At 49.2% G+C, this 12,403-nt stretch overlaps 3 non-coding genes and 4 pseudogenes across 3 annotated transcripts; all 7 read left to right on the forward strand.

The window, feature by feature from the left end:
• The first annotated feature begins 203 nt into the window (after nt 1–203).
• On the forward strand, nt 204–382 carry LOC134544157 (U2 spliceosomal RNA; annotated as a pseudogene).
• A 656-nt stretch (nt 383–1,038) lies between these two features.
• On the forward strand, nt 1,039–1,203 carry LOC134544164 (U2 spliceosomal RNA; annotated as a pseudogene).
• A 410-nt stretch (nt 1,204–1,613) lies between these two features.
• Nucleotides 1,614–1,806, forward strand: LOC134544156 (U2 spliceosomal RNA). Its single transcript, XR_010077560.1, has one exon. It is a non-coding gene; the product is annotated as a U2 spliceosomal RNA (small nuclear RNA).
• A 656-nt stretch (nt 1,807–2,462) lies between these two features.
• On the forward strand, nt 2,463–2,627 carry LOC134544165 (U2 spliceosomal RNA; annotated as a pseudogene).
• Nucleotides 2,628–3,037: 410 nt separating this feature from the next.
• On the forward strand, nt 3,038–3,230 carry LOC134544167 (U2 spliceosomal RNA). The gene has a single exon (XR_010077564.1). It is a non-coding gene; the product is annotated as a U2 spliceosomal RNA (small nuclear RNA).
• Nucleotides 3,231–3,886: 656 nt separating this feature from the next.
• LOC134544166 (U2 spliceosomal RNA) lies at nt 3,887–4,051 on the forward strand (annotated as a pseudogene).
• A 410-nt stretch (nt 4,052–4,461) lies between these two features.
• LOC134544160 (U2 spliceosomal RNA) lies at nt 4,462–4,652 on the forward strand. The gene has a single exon (XR_010077561.1). It is a non-coding gene; the product is annotated as a U2 spliceosomal RNA (small nuclear RNA).
• Nucleotides 4,653–12,403: the final 7,751 nt, after the last annotated feature.

Here is a 12,403-nt window from a genome sequence, read left to right on the forward strand (position 1 = left end):
TTAGTCTAGTTAGTGACTTGCGGGGACTAGTTCCCCTTTTAACGTAACTTCTTACCTCCCGCCTTTGAGGGAGGGAACCGGCCCCAGGGGCACGGTGGGATTAGTTTCACTTTAATTCTCCCATAATCTTTGGTTTTCCGGGCGCTAGGTGCCCCTTTTTCCATTTCCTAATATGTGTTTTTAATATTGTAAAGGGTTTTGAGATATTGCTAATAAATAGCTTTCAAATCTGTTCTTATCAGCTTAATATCTGATACGTCCTGCATCGCAGGACCAGAATATTAAACTGATTTTTGGAACAGGGCGGAGTGCTAGGGGCTTGCCCCACCTCCGCCGCGGGTTGGCCCGGTATTGCAGTACCACCGGGATCGGCCCACCACAAAATGTAATAAACTTTAAGTTTGTTTTAAATGTAATAAACATTGTTACCAACTTGTAAGAATGGATGATAGTGAAAAATTGATTGTTGTAATGTAATGTGCCCAAGTGCAGAGACAATACAGAAAAGTCGTGTGTACATTCAACAAATGAAGAGGAAGAGAAAGCTGATCCAGTAGGTGCTGCCAGGGGCGGCCGAACAGGAACTACAAGGATGCCCAAGGGACGAACTTGGAATGCGAGAACATGTAGGAACTTAGCAATTTTGTGTGCAGAATAATAGGAATTAATTATTTTATTTTATCATACAATGTAGTGCTTGTTGTGAATGTTTAATAAATTTAGCTGTGTGAGAAAAAATTCAATATAATTAACAATTAGGCAGTGTTAAATGATAATAATGATGATGTATTGAAAATGTATTTTGTCATGTCGATGCGTGAGTTTATGTAAGTGTGTGGTTAAGGCTTGTTGTGAAACCTTTTATTACTATTATTGTTATTCATTACTCATGTTAATATTTGTATGAATTGTATTGACTTTTTTTTATCTGTTGAACTACATGTGTTTGGTTAATGGAGTTTTACAATGTGCAATATTAATTTTGATGTGTATTTTAAGGGATGTTTCTCGGCCTTTCGGCTAAGATCAGAGTGTAGTATCGCTTCTCGGCCTTTTGGCTAAGATCGAAGTGTAGTATCTGCGATTCTTCTACACTTTGTCTTGGCAGCATTTTTTGTGACGGATTGCCCCCGGACCTGGTCCGGGGAGTGCGATTGACCCTGCTGGCCACTGCCTAGTGCATGCCAGCATGGGGGCACATTGCTTAGGCAACGTTAAATATCTGTTTAGATAAAATTATATTGACAATTAAAATGTAATGTATAAAGTCAACTCTCCCATGAGAATCATTCTTGCCTTATTGAAACTGCAGTTAATCTAAGGGACCAGCTTGTGCTGCAGCAAGTGGAAAGTACGGTAATTGTAAGAGCGTTGTTATGGATATACCAAGTTTTTTGTTTATTGCTGGTGAATAGTGATTCATTTGGATTGTAATACCTCGTGTCACTGTATTGAAGATATTATCAATGTACAGACCATGCTTGTGCATGTGTGGTGTAGAGTATGACGGCTCGTCGAAAGTGTACAGTCGTTTATGGAAGTCAGTAGACCTTGTTATAGCATTTGATTTAGTAATAGGGAGCCCATATAGCTCCTGGTTCATTAGGATTGTTATCGCTTCTCGGCCTTTTGGCTAAGATCAAAGTGTAGTATCTGTTCTTATCAGCTTAATATCTGATACGTCCTGCATCGCAGGACCAGAATATTAAACTGATTTTTGGAACAGGGCGGAGTGCTAGGGGCTTGCCCCACCTCCGCCGCGGGTTGGCCCGGTATTGCAGTACCACCGGGATCGGCCCACCACAAAATGTAATAAACTTTAAGTTTGTTTTAAATGTAATAAACATTGTTACCAACTTGTAAGAATGGATGATAGTGAAAAATTGATTGTTGTAATGTAATGTGCCCAAGTGCAGAGACAATACAGAAAAGTCGTGTGTACATTCAACAAATGAAGAGGAAGAGAAAGCTGATCCAGTAGGTGCTGCCAGGGGCGGCCGAACAGGAACTACAAGGATGCCCAAGGGACGAACTTGGAATGCGAGAACATGTAGGAACTTAGCAATTTTGTGTGCAGAATAATAGGAATTAATTATTTTATTTTATCATACAATGTAGTGCTTGTTGTGAATGTTTAATAAATTTAGCTGTGTGAGAAAAAATTCAATATAATTAACAATTAGGCAGTGTTAAATGATAATAATGATGATGTATTGAAAATGTATTTTGTCATGTCGATGCGTGAGTTTATGTAAGTGTGTGGTTAAGGCTTGTTGTGAAACCTTTTATTACTATTATTGTTATTCATTACTCATGTTAATATTTGTATGAATTGTATTGACTTTTTTTTATCTGTTGAACTACATGTGTTTGGTTAATGGAGTTTTACAATGTGCAATATTAATTTTGATGTGTATTTTAAGGGATGTTTCTCGGCCTTTCGGCTAAGATCAGAGTGTAGTATCGCTTCTCGGCCTTTTGGCTAAGATCGAAGTGTAGTATCTGCGATTCTTCTACACTTTGTCTTGGCAGCATTTTTTGTGACGGATTGCCCCCGGACCTGGTCCGGGGAGTGCGATTGACCCTGCTGGCCACTGCCTAGTGCATGCCAGCATGGGGGCACATTGCTTAGGCAACGTTAAATATCTGTTTAGATAAAATTATATTGACAATTAAAATGTAATGTATAAAGTCAACTCTCCCATGAGAATCATTCTTGCCTTATTGAAACTGCAGTTAATCTAAGGGACCAGCTTGTGCTGCAGCAAGTGGAAAGTACGGTAATTGTAAGAGCGTTGTTATGGATATACCAAGTTTTTTGTTTATTGCTGGTGAATAGTGATTCATTTGGATTGTAATACCTCGTGTCACTGTATTGAAGATATTATCAATGTACAGACCATGCTTGTGCATGTGTGGTGTAGAGTATGACGGCTCGTCGAAAGTGTACAGTCGTTTATGGAAGTCAGTAGACCTTGTTATAGCATTTGATTTAGTAATAGGGAGCCCATATAGCTCCTGGTTCATTAGGATTGTTATCGCTTCTCGGCCTTTTGGCTAAGATCAAAGTGTAGTATCTGTTCTTATCAGCTTAATATCTGATACGTCCTGCATCGCAGGACCAGAATATTAAACTGATTTTTGGAACAGGGCGGAGTGCTAGGGGCTTGCCCCACCTCCGCCGCGGGTTGGCCCGGTATTGCAGTACCACCGGGATCGGCCCACCACAAAATGTAATAAACTTTAAGTTTGTTTTAAATGTAATAAACATTGTTACCAACTTGTAAGAATGGATGATAGTGAAAAATTGATTGTTGTAATGTAATGTGCCCAAGTGCAGAGACAATACAGAAAAGTCGTGTGTACATTCAACAAATGAAGAGGAAGAGAAAGCTGATCCAGTAGGTGCTGCCAGGGGCGGCCGAACAGGAACTACAAGGATGCCCAAGGGACGAACTTGGAATGCGAGAACATGTAGGAACTTAGCAATTTTGTGTGCAGAATAATAGGAATTAATTATTTTATTTTATCATACAATGTAGTGCTTGTTGTGAATGTTTAATAAATTTAGCTGTGTGAGAAAAAATTCAATATAATTAACAATTAGGCAGTGTTAAATGATAATAATGATGATGTATTGAAAATGTATTTTGTCATGTCGATGCGTGAGTTTATGTAAGTGTGTGGTTAAGGCTTGTTGTGAAACCTTTTATTACTATTATTGTTATTCATTACTCATGTTAATATTTGTATGAATTGTATTGACTTTTTTTTATCTGTTGAACTACATGTGTTTGGTTAATGGAGTTTTACAATGTGCAATATTAATTTTGATGTGTATTTTAAGGGATGTTTCTCGGCCTTTCGGCTAAGATCAGAGTGTAGTATCGCTTCTCGGCCTTTTGGCTAAGATCGAAGTGTAGTATCTGCGATTCTTCTACACTTTGTCTTGGCAGCATTTTTTGTGACGGATTGCCCCCGGACCTGGTCCGGGGAGTGCGATTGACCCTGCTGGCCACTGCCTAGTGCATGCCAGCATGGGGGCACATTGCTTAGGCAACGTTAAATATCTGTTTAGATAAAATTATATTGACAATTAAAATGTAATGTATAAAGTCAACTCTCCCATGAGAATCATTCTTGCCTTATTGAAACTGCAGTTAATCTAAGGGACCAGCTTGTGCTGCAGCAAGTGGAAAGTACGGTAATTGTAAGAGCGTTGTTATGGATATACCAAGTTTTTTGTTTATTGCTGGTGAATAGTGATTCATTTGGATTGTAATACCTCGTGTCACTGTATTGAAGATATTATCAATGTACAGACCATGCTTGTGCATGTGTGGTGTAGAGTATGACGGCTCGTCGAAAGTGTACAGTCGTTTATGGAAGTCAGTAGACCTTGTTATAGCATTTGATTTAGTAATAGGGAGCCCATATAGCTCCTGGTTCATTAGGATTGTTATCGCTTCTCGGCCTTTTGGCTAAGATCAAAGTGTAGTATCTGTTCTTATCAGCTTAATGATCTAGCCCCGAGAAGTGATTAGTTAAATAACTGTGCTCAAGAAAAGATCGTCGCAGAGGTGTTCGTGCTGTATTCACTCCGGCACGAAACGACCATACTTCCAGCAGTTCCGAGGATGGATCGACTGCTGCTGCGCCTAGGGAGGACATGGGGAACTACATGGAGATAAGGTAGGTGGTAGTCTGGCACTTGTGTTTTGTTTTTAAGTAAGTTCTTGTGGCCATCTTGTTTATTTACTTGTTTTCTTTCTGCAAGCTTTCGGCCATCTTGCATTAATTATTTGAATTTCTATTTGTCTGGCCATTTGTTGTTTGTTTATTTGAATTAAATTCGTTAATCGCGGCCATCTTTTATTGCAAACATTTAAAGTTTAACTGTTACATTTAATTTGTTAATATCTGCATAGCTTTTTGTACCTGTTAAAGTAAAGTAACTACCTATCTCGCCTTTAATTTTCCAAGTGCCAAACTATCACCTAGTAATTCCTGCAACTCAGTGTTTTGTTATGTAAGCCCCATTTCAGGTTCCCGACTGTAACTTGCATTCGTGACTCGTAGCTTTTACTGTTCACCCAAAATAATTTTGTTTATTTAAATTCTTTTTCAGTAATACATTTTTCCGAATAATATTTAGTTGCTTTTCATATATATATTAAATTAGAGTCAATCTTTTTACTGCAGTTCCTATATTTAAATAACCACATTTAATTAATACCTGTACTTGATCTTGCTGTTTAACATTTAACTTCTACCCACAGTCTCGCCCTTGTGTTTGAATTTTTTAGCTCGGGCAAATACCACATTTAATTTTTCCTCAATTTAACTAATACCTTCAAGGCGAGTCGCGTAACTACAGTCGAAGATCGTCGCCCCTAAAGGCCTTTGGAACCCCTTCCCAAGTGTATCTTGTTTTTCTTGAGCCTGTGTAATTGTTTTTGTCCTGTCTCCTGACTGTGTGTGTTCAATGGCCGACAGTCCCTTGTGAATAATCTGTGTGCATCCTATAGTTTCTGTTAAGTTTTTGCCTGTCTCTCAATTTTCCCATATTAATAATTCAATTGTTCAACATTTAAAGTAATTTCTGTATTTATTTTGGCTTAAATTCACTTTGCTCGCGATAATTATATTGCCTTGTGCCCAGGCATATCTAGTGTAATCGTGTTTAATTCTGATTTGAATTCATAACTAGGGGCAGTAAATAATTCCATATTCAGAGATTTAATTTTTCCCATTAATAGTTTCAGTGTATTTTGTCTGCTTAACTTTAAATTCAGTTTTTCGCGACCTCGTGGTTGAGTTATTTAGCGAGGTCGGTCGCCATTTTTCAACTTCCTTCTTCTTCACAGATGCTTCGCATGTGACTTCCTGTTCGTGTCCATGGATATGCACACCAGGGGTTGAGTGTTGTGTTTGTCTTGTGTTTATTGTAATTGTTCAGTGACTTGTTTTTGTGCTTGAATCCGCCATATTGCTTTCTTTCGAATTAGCTAAAATAAATTAAAGTACTATTTATTTCTATATTTACCTTGCTGATTAAATACGCCATATTGTTTTCAGAGTAACTATTAATTGGTAATTAAAGTAATACTTATTGAATATATCTATCTATTATTATTATAATATTTATTTAATTAATTGAATATTCCTTAATTTTCTTGCAGATTTAATATATTTACCTTTTCATTTTTATCCATAGTAATTAACCAATACATCTCAAATCTTGCTGTTGAATCTTTTAACTTAATTCCATTTACATTCTTATAGCATCACCTCAACCATATTTATTTAATTAATTAGTTTCAAGCACCTGTACCTGTCTTATTTGTTTGTATATTTTGTTTCCTTTGTAGTGCTGATCGGTAAGTGAGTAACTGTCTCTTGTCTGTGTTGTGCTAGTATTTGTGTTGCGACTTTTGTAAGTGTTCTGTTGTTGTGTTTTGCTCCTTCCAGCACTCTAGTGTACTTGTGTTGTAAGGCCCAGCCCTTGACACATTTGTACACCCCCCTAGTGTTCCAGAAACCTAGGGCACAACCAGTGACCTTGTAGTGTCTTGAGCCGCCTGTGTAGTTCTTCTCAGGACAGCGAACTGCTCCAGAAGCGGTCGTCGCTTGTCTGTTTACAGCTGCCCAGGAGAAGAGTGCCTGACTCTTAGCCCGGCACTCGGCTTGCCGCTGCACCCCCGGATTTGACTGTTGCTTCTTGGTTTACCAAGTAGCAGCCCCACCGATTGTGACTTGTGATATTTTCTTTTTAGTGGCCTGTACCTGATTAGTTTTAAGTAGAGTTTTATTTACCTTTCAGAGTTTATACTTTAGTAGAGTTCTATATATTGTTAGGTGGTTAATTGTTATATTTTCAGAGTCTATTGTTTCCTTATTTTTCAGGGTACTCTATACATACCCTTAGTGTTATCTTGTTATAAGAGTTTGTATATATTGTTCTTTTACAGATCTAGTTGTTTGCTGCTGTGCGGCTGTGTTGTTCTCTTTTTGTTAGTGTAAGTGTTTTTCAGGATGCCCGTGCGTCCCAGCTTCGTGGCGTTGCCGGCCCCAGAGGAGATCCAGTGCCCTGCGTGTGTGCGGCTTCAGCAGTTCGGGTCTGTCTTCGGACGACTGGCTGATCTGGCGGCGCATGTGCGCCGGGCGCATGACTCTGCGGGGCTATGGTTTCGCTGTGAGATTTGTAGGCCGCACGAAGAGATCCGGTCCCTGAGGGCAGCAAGGCTGCATTTTGAGACGGTGCACCCGGGCCGGGGCATCGAGCCGGCGCTGCCGGAGGCGGATGGTACGGACTCGGATCTCGCGTCTGATGATGAGGAGGAGGATGAGAGGGTTGCCGTTCGGGAGATGGTGTCCTTGGTGCGTGACCCGGGTGAGCCGGGGTGCCTGCGCGTGCCGGTGCCACTACCGGCCGAGTTGACGTGCATCCTCTGTGGGACGCATGGCTTCGGGCTGAGGATCCGGGGGCGGTATTCAGCATGGTCGGACATGTGGAAGCACATGAAGCGACACCACCCAGAGGTGACTGCGGTGGAGTTCCGCTGCAGGTTCTGTGCTTCCGCATTTTCGGGCGCTGGATATCCGCTGAGGGTGGCTCAGAACCACGTTGCCAACGTCCACAGAGCTGAGGTGCGGAGACTCGCGGCACGCCAGGCGCGAGAGGCAGGCCTGGGCGCGCCAGCACGGACTCCACCTGCTCGTGTGGCCCGGCGGGAGGCACGGCGCTCCTCAGATGAAGACGCTGATGATCCGCAGCCCCGGCCGTTGCCGCCGCGGCTGCCGTCTCCGGTGCCTGGTCCCTCCCACCGTCTCTCTCCGCCTGCACGAGAGGAAGGCCAGGAGACATGTGTTGTTTTGCCCCCCAGGAAGAAGAGACGGACATCACCTGGACCCGTCACGCCGGCGCGCGACGATGCAACGGGGAGGGAGGCTTTGTTTCTGTGCCGCAGGAAGAAGCTGTCACTGTCGCTCCGCACGACACCCCTCCCTGGATCACCGGCACCCAAAGGGACTCCGGCACCTGCGCTCCCGCAGGTGACCACCAACGAGGAGGAGGCGGCCCAGCTTCTGTCCAGAATGCTGCCGCTGCACCCGAGGCCATCACCAGGCCCGGCGTGCCGTCCCTCCTATACCGAACGGGAGGATGTCCCAGCGCCGGCGCCGGAGCAGGAGTGCATCGGAGTAGAGGAGGAGAGAGGAGAGGGTCTGCCACCCAGGGACTGGCAGACCGGAGATGCCCCCAGTATGTCTCCTGGGGGAAGCACACCTGAGCAGCGGACTGCACCGGAGTTGCACGTGGTGCCAGCCCACCTCATCAGGTTCCCACTCCTGCACTCGGAGGGAGGAACCCAAACTGATCCAGACCATGATGAGGAGCTGCCAGGAAGATGTGAGATGGGGACGCAGACGGAGGATGACGTCGCCCCAGAGCAGGAGGCTGCCGACGCGGCGGTGCAGGCGGAGGTGCCGGCGCCGGTGGAGCCAACTGTGGGCGTGGTCGGGGGGAGGGTGCGGCCTCCCCCGGCCGCGCGGGAGCTGTCTGGTCCTGGCGTGGGGCTGCCCACCCAGAATGCCCGGGAGGTACGAGAGGAGGTCCCCCGGGCGCGTCACGGCCAGCAGCCCAGGGAGAACCGCCACCAGGTCCGAGGACGCCCAGCAGAGGCGGCAGACCACCAGTCCGCCTCGGAAGACGAAGGAGAAGACGGCGAACCCGAGGTCCGGCCCAGCCAAGTCCAGCTGGAGTGGATGGCTCGGATCTCGGCAGCCGAGGAAGACTGGGAATCCCTGGAGCACGTCTGCGACGAGTACACGGAGTTTGTCGTCGCCCTCAAGGTACGAGAAGAAGAGGGGGGCGCGGCACGTGCTCCAGGGGGTGGCGAAGGAGCGAGGGGTGGCCGGAGAGGGCCCGGCAACCCCGCCCGCCAGCGCAGGCGGCGGCCGGCATTTGCATTTGACGGGGAGGCCGCCGCCAAGATCCAGAAATTGTACAGGGCCAACCCCAAGAAGGCGATGCAGGAGATCCTGGAAACAGAGTCTCCCTATTGCCGGATTGCGGGAGCCCGCCTGCAGGACCACTTCACAGAGACATTCTCAGACCATGGCTACGAAGTGGGTCCCACGCCTGCAGGTTGCGCACTGGCACACGATGATCCGACAGAGGAGGAAGTGGACGAGCTGGCCAGACCATTCACCACCAGGGAGGTCGCGAAGAAGCTCGCCCGCACCAAGAACACGGCACCTGGGCAGGATGGCATCAGGTACAATTTGTTGAAGAGGGCTGACCCAGGTTGCCACGTGCTTGCGGCCCTCTACACCGCAGTGCACGCCCACAATCGTGTCCCCGGATCGTGGAAGAGGTCCAACACGGTCCTCATCTACAAGGATGGCGACAAGGACGTCCCAGACAACTGGCGTCCGATTGCGCTCAGCACCACCATTTCCAAGCTGTTCCTGTCGGTGGTCGCTGCCCGCCTGGGCGCGTGGGCTGCCCGGACGGGGCGCATCTCCAAGCAGCAGAAGGGCTTCATGGAGTACGAGGGCTGCTTGGAGCACAACTTTGTCCTGCAGTCCATCCTGGATGACTGCAGGGCGAAGAAACGCGAGGTCGCCATCGCCTGGCTGGATCTCGCCAACGCGTTCGGGTCCATCCCGCACGCGTACATCCAGCACTCGCTCACAGAGATGAGGGTACCCGAGACGCTGCGTGCCCTCATCGCGGACCTGTACCACGGCGGGACGACACGGGTCCGTTCCGAGGATGGCTTCACGGAGGAGATCCCGATCCGTGCTGGCGTCCGTCAGGGCTGTCCCCTCAGCCCCATTCTCTTCAACCTCAGCATGGAGGCAGTGCTGAGGACGGCCGCCAGAAGGGAGGAAGAGTTGGGCTACTCTGTCCTCGAGCACCACCACGCCATCCTCGCCTACGCAGATGACATCGTCCTCATCGGGCGGGACCCCGAGAGCCTGCAGACCCTGCTGGATGGGGTCAACGAGGCCGGTAACTGGGCCGGCTTGCGCTTCAAGCCCAGAAAATGCGCATCACTTCACATAGACTGCAGGACCGGTCGCCGGGTGATGCGCCAGCCTGGAGCGCAACCTGGGGTGCAACCCACCGTGATGCAGGTTGCCGGGGTCCCGATCGCCGCACTCGCTGAGGGCGACACGTATCGTCACCTGGGTGTTCCGACAGGTTACCGGAATGCCCAGTCGCCCGAGCAAGAAGTGGAAGCCATGGGGGCAGATCTCGACAAGATCCACGCCAGTCTCCTCGCCCCCTGGCAGAAGATCAACGCAGTCTCGACATTCCTCCAGTCGAGGCTGCAATTCATCTTGAGGGGAGGCCGCGTCAGGAAAGCTGTGGTGACGCGGTTCGACAAGAAGATGAAGAAGTACTGCAAGGAGTGGATGCACCTCCCCTTGCGTGCCACTCCGCTCATCGTCCACGCCCCAACGCATGAGGGGGGAGCTGGTCTCCTCCCACTCGCAGACATGTGTGACTTGGCCACGGTCACGCATGGCTACAGGCTCCTGACGTGCAAGGACCCTGACGTAAAAGACTTGGCGTGGGCCAGCTTGTTCCAGACAACAAAGCAGAAGCTGGGCAAGCAGGAAATTTCGAAAGATGACATGGTGGGGTTCCTCAACGGGGAGACCGAGGGCGAGTTCAACCGTGATGGTGGCGCCCTGGGGAACCACTGGACCTTCACACGAAGTGCAGGAAGGCGCCTCAAGAAGAGCACAGGAACGAAATGGCGCTGGAGTGAGGAGCTCCAGGAGGTCCAGATGGAAATCCCCGCACCTGAAAGTGCCGCGGGCCGCATCCTGGTCGGTCCCGGGGCACGCTCCCAAGTCTACCGGCGTCTGGCCACGGCCCGGCGCCAGGAGTACAGAAGGAGACTCGTGGCCCTTCCAGATCAGGGGAAGGCCATGGAACCGGTCTCCCGGAACCCCGCCAGCTCCCACTTCCTCCGGGATGGCAAGTTTACTCGCTTCGCAGAATGGCGCTTCATTCACAGGGCACGTCTCAACGTGGTGCCCCTGAATGGAGCTCTGCGAGGACCAGCGAGGAACAAGATGTGCCGGCGGTGTCTTCACCCCAACGAGACGCTGCCGCACGTCCTCAACCACTGCGGCCGCCACTCCGCCGCCTGGCAGCACCGCCACAACTCGGTGCTGCACAGGCTGGCCGCTGCCATCCCGAGGGACCCGGGCGTGGAGGTGCGGGTGAACCGTGCCGTGCCCCACACCGGGTCCTTGCTCCGTCCTGACCTGGTGGTCGTGGACGAGCCCAGGAAGAAGATCTCCATAGTGGATGTCGCGGTCCCGTTCGAGAACCGGAGCCAGGCTTTGGATCTCGTGCGGACCACAAAGACGACGAAATACCAGGGGTTGGCAGACACACTGACTGCGCAGGGCTACACAGTTTTCAACGAGGCCCTCGTTGTCGGGTCCCTCGGATCCTGGGACCCGTGCAACGACTACGTCCTCCAGCAGTTACGTGTCCGCTGGAGGTACGCACGGAAGATGCGGCACCTCATGGTGTCTGACGTCATCAGGTGGTCCCGTGACATCTACACCGAGCACGTCACGGGCCACCGTCAGTACCAGGTGGAGGCGCCGCCTGCCAACCCGCAACCAGTCCCAGACCAGGCCCCCGCAGTCCGGGGTCGTGGCCGTGGGAGAGGACAAGGTGGTCGTCGACCAAGGGGCAGACCAGGACCACAACCATGATGTGGGCCCCGGGCGCTGGAGCCGCGGTGCCCGCAACACCGTGGTTCGTGCCCCAACAATCGGCCACTCGGCGCCGCACCGCTGGGGGCACCAGCCCCCCACCGTTGGACCACCGGTGGAAGGGGGGGACCTGAGAGCCCCCCCGACGAAAACAGAAGTGCTGCCGGAGCGCACCAGCGCTCCACCGTTGGACCACCGGTGGAAGGGGAGGGACGCAGGTGCCCTCCCCGCTGAACACAGAAGTAGATGGCCATGGAGGCACCAGCCTCCCACCGTTGGATCACCGGTGGAAGGGGGGGACTTGTGAGCCCCTCTGCAGAAAACTGAAGCAGAGGCCCGAGTGCCCCAGCACTCCGCCGCGGGATCAGCGTGGGAGCAGGGTGCCTGTCCGGGCCCTGTCGTGTGCCAATGTGTGTTTGTGTGCGGACGTCTAAGTGTTGGACCGATAATGTTGTGGTTGGACCCCTAGGTTAGTGTACGAGGACACTTTTGCCCCCCACCCATTTAGTAAATGTCAAATCATGCCTCTATTCTATCATTGCTTGCACTTCCAACATCCATACTTAAACAATAATATCTACCGACTACACACCACAGTTAAATTTGCCACTGTAGCAGCTACTACTTCCACAATAGTCATGCACCATTAATA

This window comes from Bacillus rossius, unplaced genomic scaffold (assembly GCF_032445375.1).
Source record: "Bacillus rossius redtenbacheri isolate Brsri unplaced genomic scaffold, Brsri_v3 Brsri_v3_scf307, whole genome shotgun sequence".
Taxonomy (NCBI): Eukaryota; Metazoa; Arthropoda; class Insecta; order Phasmatodea; family Bacillidae; genus Bacillus; species Bacillus rossius.